At 35.2% G+C, this 16,818-nt stretch overlaps 1 protein-coding gene across 3 annotated transcripts in view; it reads left to right on the top strand.

The window, feature by feature from the left end:
- The window catches only part of SLC44A1 (solute carrier family 44 member 1), a 215,318-nt gene that overhangs the window by 105,568 nt on the left and 92,932 nt on the right, over positions 1–16,818 (top strand). The window lies entirely within an intron of this gene.

The following is a 16,818-nucleotide window of genomic DNA, read 5'->3' as shown; positions in this document are numbered from 1 at the left end:
GTCAGGTGCAGTGGACAGAGAACTGACCTTAGAATCAGGAAAACCCTAGGTTCATGTCTTTCTTCTGACACATTGGCTTTGTAACCCTGGGCAAGCCACTTAACCTCTCAGTGCCTCCAAATAACTCTCTAAGACAGGGGTAGGGAACCTACAGCCTTGAGGCCACATGTAGCCCTCTAGGTCCTCAAGTGCGGCCCTTTGACTGAATCCAAACTTCACAGAACAAATAATTTTATTAAAAGGATTTGTTCTGTAAAAGGTGGACTCAGTTAAAAGGCCTCATGTGGCTTCAAGTCCTCAGGTTCCCCACCCCTGCTCTAAGACAAAAATTTGCACAGCCTTTGCTGATGTGCATTGATTGAAGATGTTTATATGGGGGAATTTAAACTTAAAAGCTCCGAATACCTTACCATCTCAATTCATAAAGGAAAAATTAACTGAATGACAAATCTTAGGTAATAATACAATAATAGCAGAAGGCTTTAACATAACTCTCAGTTTTGGACAAATATAACAGAAAGAAAAACAAGAAAAAACACTGAATGTATGAAATGAATATAGAATTAAAGTAATATGTTCTTAGTAAGCATTTAGTGACAGGTTTATTGACTAGAGACTGTAATACTTTTCACTGTGTATTTTGCTGACCATTGTAGCTTAGTGGGAAGAAGACTGGACTCAGAACGTAGGTTCGTTCACTGGATCATTTAATTTAGCACCGAACAACAGAATTGAATGAATTGCTGGAGAAAATAGAACTAAAATACTTTTGGTGATTTCTTAATGAGACAATTGAATAACATCCTTATTTCCCAGTACCACATGGGACATTTACACAAGTTGACCATGTTTTAGAGGACAGAGATATTACAAATGAATGTAAAAAAGGCAGACCTTATAAACATATCCTGTACAAACCATAAGGCAATAAAAATAATAATCAGTTCAGGAAACACAATCAAAAGACAGAGACGCAAAAGCAACTTGACTATGAAATACTAAATAATGAGTGGATCAAAGGGGATCGAATGATAGAAACAGCAATAAAGCAAAAGAAAATAATAAAGATGATGCAACATACCAAAATTTCTGAGATCCAGCAAACACAGTTCTTGGGGGAAACTGTATTCCTAAAAACATACATTAACACAATAGGAGAGGATTAATGAGCTGAATATGCATTTTTTAGAAATTAGCCAACAGGTAAACCCAAAATAAGCACAATAAAGGAGATATTGAAAATTAGAAGAGAAATAGGAGCAAAACAAAATTGATAAACCCTAAAAATAAGGGGATAAAAAATCAAATCAATAAATTAGCAAAAGAGCAAGGCAAAATCACAACAAACCCAGAAGAAATAAAAGGAATTATCATAGACTGATAAAAAAAAAACTGAGACTTATAGGGAAAATAGAGAAATACCTTCAGAAGTATAAAATAAACTAACTGAAGGCTAAATTAAGTTCTTAAAACAACCTCAGTAAAGGAAACAACTAGACATAAAGGAAGGGAAGAAGGAGGGACAGGTCTAGCAAAGGGTGGAGAGGAAAGGAGTTCTTTCAAGAATTTAAAGACAAAAAATAATACCAAATTATTCTCAAAAATTTGAGAAAGCAGTCCTCCAGATTCCTTTTGTGAGACAATTCTAAGAAGAATACCTAAACCAAGAAAGGATAAAACAAAGAAATAGAACTATAGGCCAATATCATTAATAAATATCGATTAAAAATTTTTTTTGACATTCCTGTCAAACAGTTTACAGCAGTTCACCCCCAAAAAATCATTCAGTATGACTAAACTGGATTTATGTCAAGGAGGTATATATGGTTCAAGATGAGGAAAACAATCTACATGATTAACTATATTAAAAACAAAAATATCTGGAACCATAGAGAAATCCCTTGACAAAGCACAATACCTATTTATTCTTAAAACCCTACAAAGTATAGGCATAAAGGAACTTTCTTTTTAAAAAGATGTAGAAAACATTTGTATTAAAAAAAGAAAAAAAACAAGTATCATATGCACTGGGGATACTCTAGAAGGTTTCCCAGTAAATATAGGAATAAAGCAAGGTTGCCCACTCTCCTCACTATTATTTGATATTGTTCTAGAAATGCTAACATAAGTCAAGAGAAAGAAGTTAAGAGTACAGATAGGCAAAAAAGAGATAAAACTATCTATTTGGTGATAGGATATTTTATTTGAAAAAGTCATAGGGAATTGGCAGAGATACTAAGAGGGAAAATTAGTTAGCTAAGTGACTCACTGAATAGAGTATTGGACTTTGAGTCAAGAATATTTGAGTTCAAATCCATCTTCAAATACTTCTTAGCTGTGTGGCCCTGGATGTATCACTTAACCTCCCACTGCCTCAGTGTCCTCAGTTGTAAAATGAGGATAATAATCTAGAGTGTTGCAGGGATCAAACAAGGTAATATTTGTAAAGTACTGAGCATGATGCCTGGCATATAGTAGCAATTTAATAAATGCTTATTTCTTTCCTCAGTAGCTTCCACAACACTGTAGTCTACAAAAGAAATCTTCAAATATCAACCAGGTAATAATAATAAAATGTAAGACACAGTAAAAGAAAGGGGAATTCTTTGGAGTTCCACTTCCAGGAGCCAAGATGGCGGAATAAGAAGTAAGTCAGTTTCATACTCCCTTATTGACCTCTGCAAGCCCAGAAGATATTTGCCCCAGGAAAAACTCTGGAACAGCTGAGCCAGCAGATAGACAGGGTGCAGCAGTCTTGTAGCCCAGGAAGCTTGGGGGTTAATGGAAAAGGCTCCTCTCACTCTGGGGGAGGGGGAGCAGTACAGGATGGGAGGCATCCCAACAAACCAGTGGCAAACCCCACCTCAGCAAACCAGGGGGAGATCCTGAGTCTTAGGATGGTGGAACAATGCAAGTGCCAGCACCAGGACCCCACCACCACCCCCTGAGTGCCTCAGCGCAGGCAGAGGAACTGGTAGACACCAGCTCGGAAAACTACCACATGTGCTGATGTTCTCCAACAGACAAATCTCCCAGTGCTTCAGCACAATTTCAGAAAGCACAACTCTGGGAGGCATAGCTCCAGGCTAGCAGATATCCTCTAATTGTCAAACATTCAAGTGTAAGGCCTAGGTGAACAGGAGTGAAACATTTGAGTACAAGGCCCAGGTGAGCAGGCATCCCCTGGAGGTCAGACCCCATGCTCCCACCCTGAGAGCTCCAGTGTTGCTGACCCCAGCTCAGAACCAGGTAAGCTGTCAGACCCCTACAGCCTCTAGCTGCCAGCACCTGAGGCCCTAGCACACAAAATCAGTGACCAGATCCCAGACTCCTAGCACAAGAAGCTTGAATCAGTGCTCCCTGCACTTTTAACAGGAGAACTCAACTCTGAAAGCCAGGAATTAGGCAAACACCTCGAGCAAAAAGCAGAAATGGAAAATGACCGTGAATTTTTATTATGGGGACAAGGAAGATCAAGACACAAATTAAGAAGAGGACAGCATGGTCAACAGACTGACATCTAAAACCTCAAAGGTGATTGTGAACTGGTCTCAAGCTCAGAAAACCTTCTTAGAAGAGCTCAAAAAGAATTTTAAAAGTCAGATAAGAGAAGTAGGAAAAAAATTGGGAAAAGAAATGAGAGGTATGCAAGAGAGAGTCAATAGCTTGGAAAAGGAAGGACAAAAATTGACTATAGCAAACAAGTCCTTAAAAAAGTAAAATGGGCCAAATGAAAAAGGAGCTACATAATCCAGTAGAATAAAACAATTTGTTAAAAATTAGAATTGGGCAGGTGGAATCTAATGACTTTATGAGATATCAAGAATCGGACAAGTAGAAACAAAGATTGAAAAAATAGAAGAAAATGTAAAATACCTCATTGGCAAAACAAGTGACCTGGAAAATAGATCCAGGAGAGTCAATATAAAAATGATTGATCTACCTGTGTATCAGCAAGCACTCTAACACCCAGGAGGGCTTGCTGCACAGGTTTTTAGATCTGCTTTTATAAAAGGAAAGCAACTTTAAGAGATAAACAGTCTTTAATTACACACACCAACAAGAAAATACAAACAGGACCAATAGACAGAACTTCTAACTGTCTGACCATAGGCAGAGAGAGAAAATCACTAACATCGGGGTTCTCAAAGCTGGGAGACTTCTTGAAATAGCTGCCCAGAGTCTCACCTGGCACATGAATCTTCTTCCAAAAACTAAGCCCCCTAGCAAAACCTCACCTCAGAACATATATACTCAGGGCCTCACCAACAATCAGCAAAAGGTGTGGGCCCCCATATAAAACAAACTTCCCCCAATAGGCCCGCCTATCAATGGATGGGGAAGATTTTTAACTCCCATTACCACCTGAAAACCATGATAAGAGAAAGAGCCTGGACAGTGTCTTTCAGGAAACCATCAAGGAAAACTGCCCTAAGGTCCTAGATCCAGAAGGTAAAGCAGTCATTGAAAGAATCCACCTCCTGAAAGAGATCCCAAATTGAAGGGCAGAGCCAAGATGGCAGAGTAATAGCACGGACATTCTGGAGTGCTCCCACCAAGCTCAGCCAAATACCTGTAAAAGATGACTCCAAACAAATTCTGGAGCTGCAGAACCCACAGAATGACAGAGTGAAGCAAATCTCTAGCTCAAGACAGCCTGGAAAGTCACCTGGAAGTGTTTGTTGCACCACGTTGGGGACAGTGCAGTCCAGTGTGGGTCACAAGTGCACAGAGGGGGCCTGAGCAGGCCTTGGGGGGACTGAATCTCTCGTACCTATGGTGGTTTCCAGACTTCAGTACCCCAAAACGCTGAGGATAAATTGGAAGGTCAGTAGAAAAAGCCTGTGGGACCAGTGCAGGAGAGTAGAGTGGTCTGGCCTCAGCCTCAGGCCACTGAGGGGAAAGGGGGCGGAGGAACCCACAGCAGGAGCAGGAGCAGCTGCTGCCACTGTTTCTGGAGCTCTAGGCCCACAGATTGTGGGGGGATTGAGCAGCTGACAGTACACCCCTCTGCCAACTCTACTGGAAGCGAAGAACTACCTTGACAAAGAGCTCAAAAGTCAAGTAAATGGCTGGGGAGATGAGCAAAAACTGGAAAAAGAATCAGACTATAAAATCTTACTTTGATGACAACAAAGACCAGAGCATGCAAACAGAAGAAGACAAAGTCAAAGCTCCTTCATCCAAAGCGTCCAAGAAAAATATGAATTAGTCTCAGGCCATGGAAGAGTGCAAAAAGGATTTTGAAAATCAAGCAAGAGAAGTAGAGCAAAAATTGGAAAGAGAAATGAGAGTGGGTGCAAGAAAATCATGAAAAAACGATTCAACTGCTTGCTAAAGGAGACCCAAAAAAATGCTGAAGAAAATAACACTTTAAAAAGAGATCCCAAATTGAAAACACCAAAGAATATTGTCACCAAATTCCAAAGTTACCAGGTCAAAGAGAATACTGCATGCAGACAAAAGGAAGCACTTTAAATATCATGGAACCACAGTCAGAATTACAAAGGACCTTGCAGCTTCTACACTAAAGATCAGAGGGCATGGAATATGATATTTTGTAAGACAAAGGTAGTTTGGATTATAATCAAGGATCAAACTACCCAGGAAAATTGAGCATAATCTTTCAGAGGAGGAGATGGGTATACAACAAAACAGTGGGCTTCCAAACCTTCCTGATGAAAAGACCAGAGCTTAACAGAAAATTTGATCTTCAAATATAAGAATCAAGAGGCATAAAAAAGTAAACAGAAAAGAAAAAAACAACAACATGTTATTAAAGGCAAACTCTTCATATCCCTATGAGGGAAGATGACACTTGTAACTCTTGAGAACTATATTACAGCAATTAAAAGGGATATACATAGAAGGCATGGGTGTAAGTTGACTTTGATGTGATGATAAAAATCTCAGTGGTGAAAAGAGATTATACTGGGAGAAAAAGGAAGGAGGAGGCAAACAAAGGTAAATTACATCACATGAAAAGGCTATTATAGTAGAGGAAAAGAAGGGAGGAAGATGAGCATTATTTGAACTGTACTCTCATCAGATTTAGCTCAAAGAGGTAATAGAAATCTATAGGTTAGGTATAGAAGTTAGGTATAGAAATCTAATTTACTCTTTAGGAAATAGGAGGGGAAAGGGAAAAGAAAAGAGGGGGACCTCAGAAGGAAGGACAGACTAAGGGAGGTGGTGGTTGAAATCAAAATTCTAGTGTGGGAGGGCAGGGAGAAAAGAAAGAGAAAGGCATAAATGGAGAAAGACTAGGATAGAAAGACACAGGTAGTAATCATAACTGTGAATGTGAATGCAATGAACTCTCCCATAAAGCCATAATCCTGTAATATGTTTGAAGCAGTGGAATACACACAGAGTAAAGGTAAAAAGCTGAAGCAGAGTATGTTATGCTTCAGCTGAAGTGAAAAAAAACCAAACAGGGATAGCAATACTGATCTAAGACAAAGCAAAAGCAAAAAGATCTAATTGAAAGATGTAAGGAAGGAAACTAACATCCTGCTAAAAAGTACCACAGACAATGAAATAGCATCATTACTAAACAGATATGCACCAAGTGGTATAGCATCCACATTCTTAGAGGAAAAGTTACGGGAGTTTCAGGAAGAAATGGATCACAAAACTATACTAGTGGGGGACCTCAACTTCCCCCTCTGAGAACTAGATAAATCTAACCACAAAATAAGAAAGAAGTTAAGGAAATGAATAGAATTTTAGAAAATTTAGATTGACCTCTGGAAAAAACTGAATGGGAATAGAAAGGAATGTACCTTTTTGTCAGCAGTACATGGCACCTACACAAAAATTGACGAAATATTAGAGCATAAAATCCTCAAAATCCAATGCAGAAAGGCAGAAAAGTGCATTCTTTTCAGATCATGATGCAATAAAATTTGCATGTAATAAAGGGCCATGGAAAGATAGACTAAAAATTATTTGAAAACTAAACAGTTCAATCATAAATAATGAATAGGTCAAACAACAAATCATAATAATAACTTCATCCAAAAGAATGACAATAATGAGACAACATACCAAAACTTACAGGATGCAATGAAAGTGGTTCTTAGGGGAAGTTTTATGTCTAAATGCTCACATGAATAAAATAGAGAAAGAAGAAATCAACGAATGAGCATGCAACTAAAAAAAAAGCTAGAAAAAGAACAAATTAAAAATCCCAAATTAAAATTAGAAATTCTGAAAATCAAAGGAGAGATTAATAAAATTGAAATTAAGATAACTATTTAACCAATAAATAAAACTAAGAGCTGGTTCTATGAAAAAACCAATAAAATAGATAAACCTTTGGTTAATTTGATTTTTACAAAAAAGAAAGAAGAAAACCAAATTACCAGTATCAAAACTGAAAAGGGTGAATTTTCCACCAATGAAGAGGAAATTGAAACAATAATTAGGAGCTATTTTGCACAACTGTATGCCAGTAAATCTGATAATCTTAGTGAAATGGATGAATATTTACAAAAATATAAATTGCCCAGATTAACAGAAGAGGAAATAAAATACTTAACCCCATTTCAGAAAAAGAAATTGAACAAGCCATCAAAGAACAAAAAATCAGGGCCAGATGTATTTACAAGTGAATTCTATCAAACATTTAAAGAAAAAGTAATACCAATATTATGTAAACTATTTGAGAAAATAGGTGAAAAAGGAGTCCCACCAAATGCATTTTATGATGCAAATAGGGGACTGATACCTAAACCAAGAAGAGCCAAAACCAAGAGAGAAAATTATAGACCAACTTTCCTAATGAATGTAGATGCAAAAATTTTAAATAAAATATTAGGAAAGAGATTATAGCAGCTTATCTCTGGAGTAATACACTATGATTGGGTGGGATTTATATCAGGAATGCAGGGCTGGTTCAATATTAATTGACCACATCATAATTGACTATATCATCAATACAACTAACAAATCATATGATCTCAATAGATGCAGAAAAAAGCAGTTGACAGACAGCACCCATTCCTATTAAAAACACTAGAGAGCATAGGCATAAATGGAGTCTTCCTTAAAATGTTTGGTAGAATCTTATCTAAAACCACCAGCAAAGCATTATATGTAATGAGGATAAGCCAAAAGTATTTCCATTAAGATCAGTATGAAACAAGTATGTCCATTATCACCACTGTTATTCAGTATTGTACTGGAAATGTTAGCTTTAGCAATAAGAGAAGAAAAAGAAATCAAAGAAATTAGAATTGGCAGTGAAGAAACAAAGCTTTGCAGATGATATGATGTTATACCTAGACAATCAAGTAAAAAATTACTTGAAATAATAAACAACTTTAGCAACATTGTAGGATAGAAAATAAACTCACATAAATCATCTGCATTTCTATAAATAACTAACAAAGCCAAACAGCAAGAAGTAGAAAGAGAAATTCCATTTAAAGTTACTGTAGACATTATAAAATATTTGGGAATCTGCTTGCCAAAACAAACCCAGGAACTATATGAACACAATTACAAAACACTTTTCACACAAATAAAGTCAGATCTAAATAATTGGAAAAATATTAGTTGCTCATGTGTAGGCTGAGCTAATATAATAAAAATGACAATTCTATCAAAATTAAATGACTTATTCAGTGCCATACCAATAAAACTACCAAAAATCATTTTATAGAGTAAGACAAAACAATAATAAAATTCATCTGGAACAATGAAAGGTCCAAATTATTAAGGGAATTAATGAAAAGAAATGCAAGGGAAGGTGGCCTGTATTATAAAGCAACAATCATAAAAACTACTAAGTACTGACTGAGAGACAGAGTAGTGTATCCGTGGATAGGTTAGGTAAGTAAGACAAAGCAGTGACTCTAGTAATGTACTATTTGATAAATCCAAAGACTCCAGCTTCTGGGATAAGAACTCAACATTTAACAAAAACTGTTGGGAAAACTGGAAAACAGTATGGCAGAAAGTAGGCATAGAGCAACATCTTACACTCTATAGCAAGATAAAGTCAAAAGTACATGATTTTGATATAAAGATGGATACTATAGGCAAACTAGGAGAGCAAGGAATAATTTACCCATCATATTTATCAATAAGGGAAGAATTTATGACTAAATAAGAGGTAGAGAACATTGTGAAATGCAAAATTGATTGTTTTGATTACATTAAATTGAAAAGTTTTGCACAAACAAAATTAAACAGAAAATCCCATTCAAAATAGCTACAAAATGCATAAAGTATTTGAGATCAATCTACTCAAGAACACAATCTTTGTACAGGTTCAAAACAAGATACTCCTTAAAGAAAGAAACAAAAATTTAAATAGCTGGAAGAATATTATATGCTCATGGCTAGACCATGCTGGGGAGTGGTACAAAGCTATCAAAGTTAACATACCATTTTAATGCTGTACCAATTAAGTTGCCAAAGAGAATACTTTATAGAAATTGATAAAACAATAATATTTAATTTGGAGAAACAAAAAGATCTAGATTATCAAGAGAATAAAAAGAGGGAGGAAAGGGGAATCATTTTCAGACCTCTTACTATATTATAAAACAATTTTTATCAAAACTATTTTATTGGTTAAAAATTATAACTATGGAACATAGTAGACAAGAGAATTAGAAACAATTGAATTCAGTACCACAGTCCTTTAATTTTGCCTCTATGTATAATATAGTCACCTTTTTCCTTTCTTTTATTCTGAACTTAAGAAATAAAAAAAAAATCTCCATAACAAAGTTGAATAAAAAAGGATTCCACATGAAACAGCAAATCTATTATGTACAATAGCTTTTCCTGTTAAATATATAATAAAGTTACGATGTAACTTTCTTTTCCCCCTTCCTCTACCTCTGCCGTATGGGTGGCTACCATTAGACATAAATATGTAAAACCACATCATACAGGCTTCTGTTTATTATTTCTTTCCTGAATGCAGATAGCATTTTCCTTCATAGGTCCATTGTAGTTAATTTGGGTATTTATAATAGTCGAAATGGCTTGGTTGCTGAAAGTTGTTCTTAAAATAATAATACCGTTGCTGTATACAACATTCTCTTGTTCTGCTCATTTCACTCTTCGTTATTTCATTAATTATTTCAGCTAACTTTTTAGTTGAATTTTTAGGATTTTCAAAGTATATTGTCTGCACAAAGAGTTTTATTACTTCATTGCCAATTCTGATTTCTCCAATTTCTATTTCTTCTCTTATTGCTATTGCTAGGATTTCCAATACAGTATTGAATAATACTGGTGACAATAGGCTTTCTTGTTTCACACCTGATCTTACTGGGAAAGCTTCTAGCTTATCTCCATTAAAAATAATAATTACTAAAGGTTTTAGGATTTCAGGCAACTGAGAAAAATGCAAAGGAAAACATCCTTTGTAGAGGAAATCCTTTGGCAAGCAACCCGAGGGTGGTAAGCAGCCATGGGCCACAAGTTGTGTAGACCTGTATTAAACCATTCCTGCACTCATATAAATCCCACCTGGTCATTGTATGTGGTCTTTGTAATATGTTATTATAACCTTCTAGCTAGAATTTTATTAGGATTTTTGGATCTGTATTCATTAATGAAATTGGTCTATAATTTTCTTTCTGTTTTTGCACTTCCTGGTTTAGACATCAATACCATATTTGTTCCATAAATGGAGTTTTGCAAGACTTCTTCTTTACCTATTATTCCAAATAATTTACTTAATATTGAAATTAATTGATCTTGAAATGTTTGTTAGAATTCACTTGTAAATCTGTCTGGTCCTGATGCTTTTTTCTTAGGAATCTTTCTTATGGCCCATTCACTTCCTTTTTATAAAATAGATCTATTTAGATATTCTCATTTCTCTTCTGCTAATCTAGGCAGTTTACATTTTTTGTAAATATTCTTCTATTTCACTTAAATTGTTAAATTTATTCATATATAATTGGGGAAAATAGCTCCTTATAATTGATTTGATTGCCTCTTCATTAGTGCTATATTCACCTTTTTTATTTTTAATACTGGTAATTTGGTTTTCTTCTCTCCTTTTAAATCATATTAACCAACGGTTTATCTATTTTATTAGTTTTTTCATAAAACCAACTCCTAGTTTTATTAATTCAGTGATTTCCTTATATTCAGTTTTATTATTCTCACCTTTAATTTTTAGAATTTCTAATGTTTAATTGGAGATTTTTAGTTTATTCTTTTTCTAATGTTTTAAATTGCATACTCAATTCCTTGGTCTGCTCATTGGTCTGCTCTTTCTCTGTTTTACTAATATAAGCATTTAGAGACATAAATTTTTCCTCTGATTACTGATTTGGTTGTATCCCATATCTTTTGATATATTGTCAAGTTATCATTCTCTTTAATGAAATTATGCATTGTTTCTATGATTTGTTCTTTAACCCACGCATTCTTTAAGATTAGCTTGTTTATTCTCCACTTAGTTTTTATTCTGTGTTTCCACAGTCTCTTAGTATAGTTTTTATTGCATTGTGATCTGAAAAGGATGCATTTACTATTTCAGCTTTTAACTACAAAAATTATATGCCCTAATATATGATCAGTCTTTGTAGAAGTACCATGTGCTACTGAGGAAAAGGTGTATTCCTTCCTATTTCCGTTCATTTATCTCTAGATATCAGTCATATCTACTTTATCTAAAATTCTAATCACTTCTTGACATTTCTTATTTACTTTTTGGCTAGATTTATCTAGTTTTGAGTGGGGAATATTAAAGTCCCCCACTATAATAGTGTCTCTTTCTGCCTATAATTCATTTACCTTTTCTTTTAAAAATTTAGATGCTATATATTTTGGTGCGTGTAGCTTTAGTATTAATATTGCTTTGTTGTTTATGGTACCTTTTTTTATCATGTAGTTTCCTTGTTTATCTCTTTTAAATCTGTTTTAGCTTTAACTTTGAGACCATGATCACTATCCTTGCTTTTTCTACATCAGCTGAAGCATAATAAATTTACTCTAGCCTTTTATTTTAATTCTGTGTGTATCTCTCATTTTTAAATGTATGTCTTGTAAACAGCATACTCTTGGATTCTGATTTTTAATCCATTGTGCCAACTGTTTCCATTCTATGGGTGAATTCTTCCCATCCACATTCAAAATTTTCATTACTATTTGCTCATTTCCCTTCATCCTATTTTTCCTATTGTCTTTCTCAGCCTCTCTGTTTACTGTATCCCTTCTCATATGTCTAGTTTACTAATAACCACTACCTCACTAATCCATACCCGTTTAAAGACTCCCTTCCTTCTCCTCTCTCCTTACCCTGCTTTTCCTTATTCTACCCATACCTGAGAGACCCTCCCTTATCCTCTCCCTAACTCTTAATCTACAAACCTTTTAAAAATTCTCTCCCTTTTCCTGTCCCCTTGCCCTCTTATTTCTTTATAAATCTAGAAGACTTTTATATCTTTCTGGATGTATATGTTGTTCCCTCTTTACCCTAGATTCACTGAGAATAAGGTTTCAGCACTACCAGTCCTCCACCTCCACCTGCTTCCTCTGGTTCAGTTCTTTACATGCCTCATTTGTATGAGACAATTATTCTTTTTTACCCTTTCCTACCCAATTTTGTTTTTTTTTTTTTAGAATGGCCCTGTCATACTCAGCTCAGCCCCAACTTTTCTTCCAAACTATCCCATAACATTTTTCACACATAAGAAGTAAAGTTATTGAGTCCCTTATAGTTGATCTTTAATGTTTATCTTATATTTCTTCTGGTTTTTATACATCAAATTTTCCATTAAGTTCTATTCTTTTTGTCACAGATATTTGAAATTCTGTCAGTTTGTTACGTATCCATTTTTGTTGTTGTTCAGGACTGTACTCACCTTGGCTGGGTGAACTATTTTGGTTACAATCCCAGCTTTTTTGCTCTTCCAAATATAATGTTCAAAGACCTGCAGATTTTTAGTGTGGAAGCTGTTAGGTCCCATGTAACCCTAATTGTAATTCCACAGTATTTAAATTATTTTTTTCTTGTTGCTTGTAATATTTTCTCCTTAATCTGGAAGCTTTAAAACTTGGTTTTGATATTCCTGTAAGTTTTCATCCTGGGATCTCTTTCAGTTGGTGATCAGTAGATTTTTTTTCTATTTCTGCTTACCCTTTTATTCTAGAACTTTGTGGCAGTTTTCCTCAATAATTCCTTGTAATATTGTATCAAGATTTTTTTAATCATAATTTTCAGGTAGTCCAACAATTCTTATGCTGTTTCCCCTTGATCTGTTCTCCAGATCAATTGTTTTTCGAATGAAATGTTTCATATTCTCCTCTTTTTTTATTCTTCTGATTTTGTTCTGTTCTTTCTTGGTGTCTTATGTCATTCCCCTCCCTTTGCCTAATTCTAGTTTTCAAGGAGTTATTTTCTTCCTTAAGTTTTTAGATCCTTTTTTCTAGTTGGATGACTCTCTTTTCATAATTTTCTTCATTTTCTTGGACTGCTCTTATTTTTTTTCCTAATTTTTCCTCACTGTCCCTCATTTGATTTTTTTGTAAATGGTATTTTTACTATTAACATGTAAAGAGAGTTTTCAACATTTATTTTTATGATTTTGAATTCCAAATTTTTCTCCCTTTCCTCCTTCCTCAGTACAGCAAGCAATCTGGTATCGGTTATATGTGTGCAATATATATTTCCACATTCGTTATGTTGTGAAAGAAGAAACAGAACAAAAGGGAAAAAACCATGAAAAAAAACAAAAAAATGAAAATAGTCTGCTTTGGTCTGCATTCAGGCTCCATAGTTCTTTCTCTGAACGTGGATAACATTTTCCATAATAAGTCTTTTCGTCTCAAGCCATTTTATTTCTGAGAAGAATCAAGTCTGTCATGGTTGATCATCACACAGTATTGCTTTTACCATGTACAAGGTTCTCCTGGTTCTCTCACTTCACTCAGCTTCAGTTCATGTAAGTCTTTCCAGGATTTTTTTGAAATCTACCTACTTGCCATTTATCATAACACAATAGTATTCCATTCCATTCATACACCACAATTTGTTCAGGCATTCCTCAGTTGATGGGCATTCCCTCAGTTTTCAATTCTTTGCCACCACAAAAAAAAAAAAAAAAGAGCTGCTATAAATATTTTTGAATACGTAGATCCTTTCTCCTTTTTTAATGATCTTTTTTGGGATACAGATCTAGTAGTGGTATTGCTGGATCAAAGAATTTTATTTGATTTTTAAATTCTTCCACGAACTTTTTTTGTGCTTGTGACAATTTGATGTTTCTCTTTGAGGTGGGAATGGCTTTTCTTACTTCACTGTCTTCTTTTGAATTTGAGCCCAATTCTTCTCTATCTCCATAATAGCTATCTGTTGTCAGGTTCTTTCTCCTTTGTTTACTAATTTTTATTTTGTTTTATTTTACTTTTAGCAGCTTATTGTTGTAATCAGGTTCTAGTGCCTACGTGTGGGTAATGGTGTTCTGGGTGTCAGGTCCTTCTTCCTGTTATTTTCTGACCTCTGTCCAGGACCCAACCTTGGACACTCCTCTTGACCCCTAACTTATGCTGAGGCCCATGCTTTCCCTACAAACACTCTTGCTCCCAGCAGCATCTCCTTCTGTTGCAAACTTCAGCTCTCCCCTTTGCCCTAGAACCAAAACCAAGGACTCAGCTCTCCCAAAGTTCCCATGGCTGGCCAGGTTCCTACCCCTTTGCTACTGCACTCCCCTGGCATGTGCTAGTTTCTTCTTACCAGTAGCTGTAGCCCAGAATCACATCTGGTCAGCACAGGTGTCCCTGGCATCCCAAGACAACTAAGAGGCTTTCAGTCTTCCCCTGCGCAACTGTCCAACCCCCACACTGTCTATGAAGTGAAAGTTCAGGAGACTGAGGCTGCCTTCCACCCAGAATCATCCAGAGCTTGTTTGTTGATTCAGCGGAGTCAGCATGGAGGTATCTGCACTTCACTTGGAGTCAGACTGCATCCCTGGAAGTTGATTCTTTCCTGAGGTACCTTCAAGTTCTCTTAGGAGGAAAACTACTTTACCCGAACTTTCTTTATTTTTGCCACTCTGTTCACTTTGAGGCAATATTCTGTCTTATTTGTGGAGGAAATTTGGAGAGCCTGGAATTTTCTGATCTACTGTGCCATCTTCCCAGATTGATCTAGTCACCTTTTTTCATCACAGAGTGGAATTATGAATCATGCATCACTGATTGTCTAACTGGCATTCTGATATGTTTACAGAACTTTTTCATTTAGGAGCCCTTGCCAAGTTGTTCTTCATAACGTTTTTCAGTGTTTGACTTCTAGTTCAGTCACACCTCTCGGGTTTCCTTTCTCTAGTCATTCGAACAATCTTTTCTTTTACTTGAAAAAAACCAGCTTCTCCTTTTGCATCTGTGATTTTGCTTTAAGTTGCATTGGGGGTGGGGATGAGGCAAAATGAGAGCATTTTTTTTCCACATTTGAATTTATCAGGAATTTCTAGTATGGCCTTTTTGGTTTTGTTTTGTTTTTAAATAGCCACAAGGTTTTGTTTGGGTTTTTTACTTTATGTCTTTATTTTATTTCTAATTTCTCTTTATCCCAGCCCTCTGCATGTGCGTGCATGCACACACACGCTTACCACTCATGCCTATATTATGTCTTATGTTACTAATAAAAATGGAAACATAATCAGATTATATTTTACAACCATAGATCTGAATAGGTTTTAACAGTGGGTGAAAGACCTCTGATAGTCATTTATATTTAGAAAATATGCTATGAACCAATGAAATTTGGCCAAATGTTAGTTATCTCACAATTTCTACTCATTGTACTTCCCTCTTCCTGTTCATAAAAATGATAAACAAGGAACCTAATAATAGCCAATTTATTATAGTGCTTTAAGTTTTGCAAAGTGATTTCCTTAAAATAACTCTATAAAATACGTAGTATAAGCATTATTTATTCCCATTTTTTAAATAAGGAAACTGAAGCTCAAGAAAGTCCTTCATCATATAATGATTAAATGTCAGAAGTGAGAATTGAAGCTTAACTCCTTTCCACTGTACCAACCCAAATTCATCAGAGTGTCCAGACCATTTTATTTGGCTAACTTATCTCCTAACCTTCTAGTCATTTCACTCAATTTCAGAACCCCCAAAACAACTAACAATTTTTAGCATGATTCTCCTTTCTGATGAATATGCCACATTCTGCTTCTGCTTCTGTTTTTTTATTTATTTTTGGAAAAGAAATAATGATTTGACAAAGAAACAAACAGTTGTTCTGATCAGACACATCCCTCTTGGCTTTAGGAGGGGAGGAAAAGATTTTGGTTTTTTCCTTTTGAGTTTATTGTTTTTATTTTTCAAAAGATAGATATTTTTTATTCTATCCCTCTAACTACTCTCTCACTGAGCAAATAAAACAAAAACCAAATCCCTCAAGATATATTTACATAGACTTGCAAAACAAATTTCCACATTAGCCATGTTCAAAAATTTATGATTCTTTCTGCATTTTAAGTTCATCACCTCTCTGATAGCATGTTAGTGGCAAATTTCATCTTCATTCTTTTGGATCTGTGTTATGTCATTGTGTCGATCAAGTTCTGAAGTCTTTCAGTTCTTTTTCCATATAATATTGTTATCACTATATAATATGTGTAATATTGTTGTCACTATATAAATTGTTATCCTATTTCTGCCAGCTTACCTCTACATTCATAAATGACTTCCCAGTTCCCTCTGAAATTGTCTGTTTCATCATTTCCCACAGTATAATAGTATTTAGAGTGAATTATTTTGACTCTTTTCTTTTGAAAGTGGAGTTCAACAGCAGAACTAAGGATATAGAAAACTACA

Source organism: Notamacropus eugenii, chromosome 1, assembly GCF_028372415.1.
Source record: "Notamacropus eugenii isolate mMacEug1 chromosome 1, mMacEug1.pri_v2, whole genome shotgun sequence".
NCBI classification, from domain to species: Eukaryota; Metazoa; Chordata; class Mammalia; order Diprotodontia; family Macropodidae; genus Notamacropus; species Notamacropus eugenii.
This window is presented reverse-complemented; position numbering and strand designations above follow the sequence as displayed.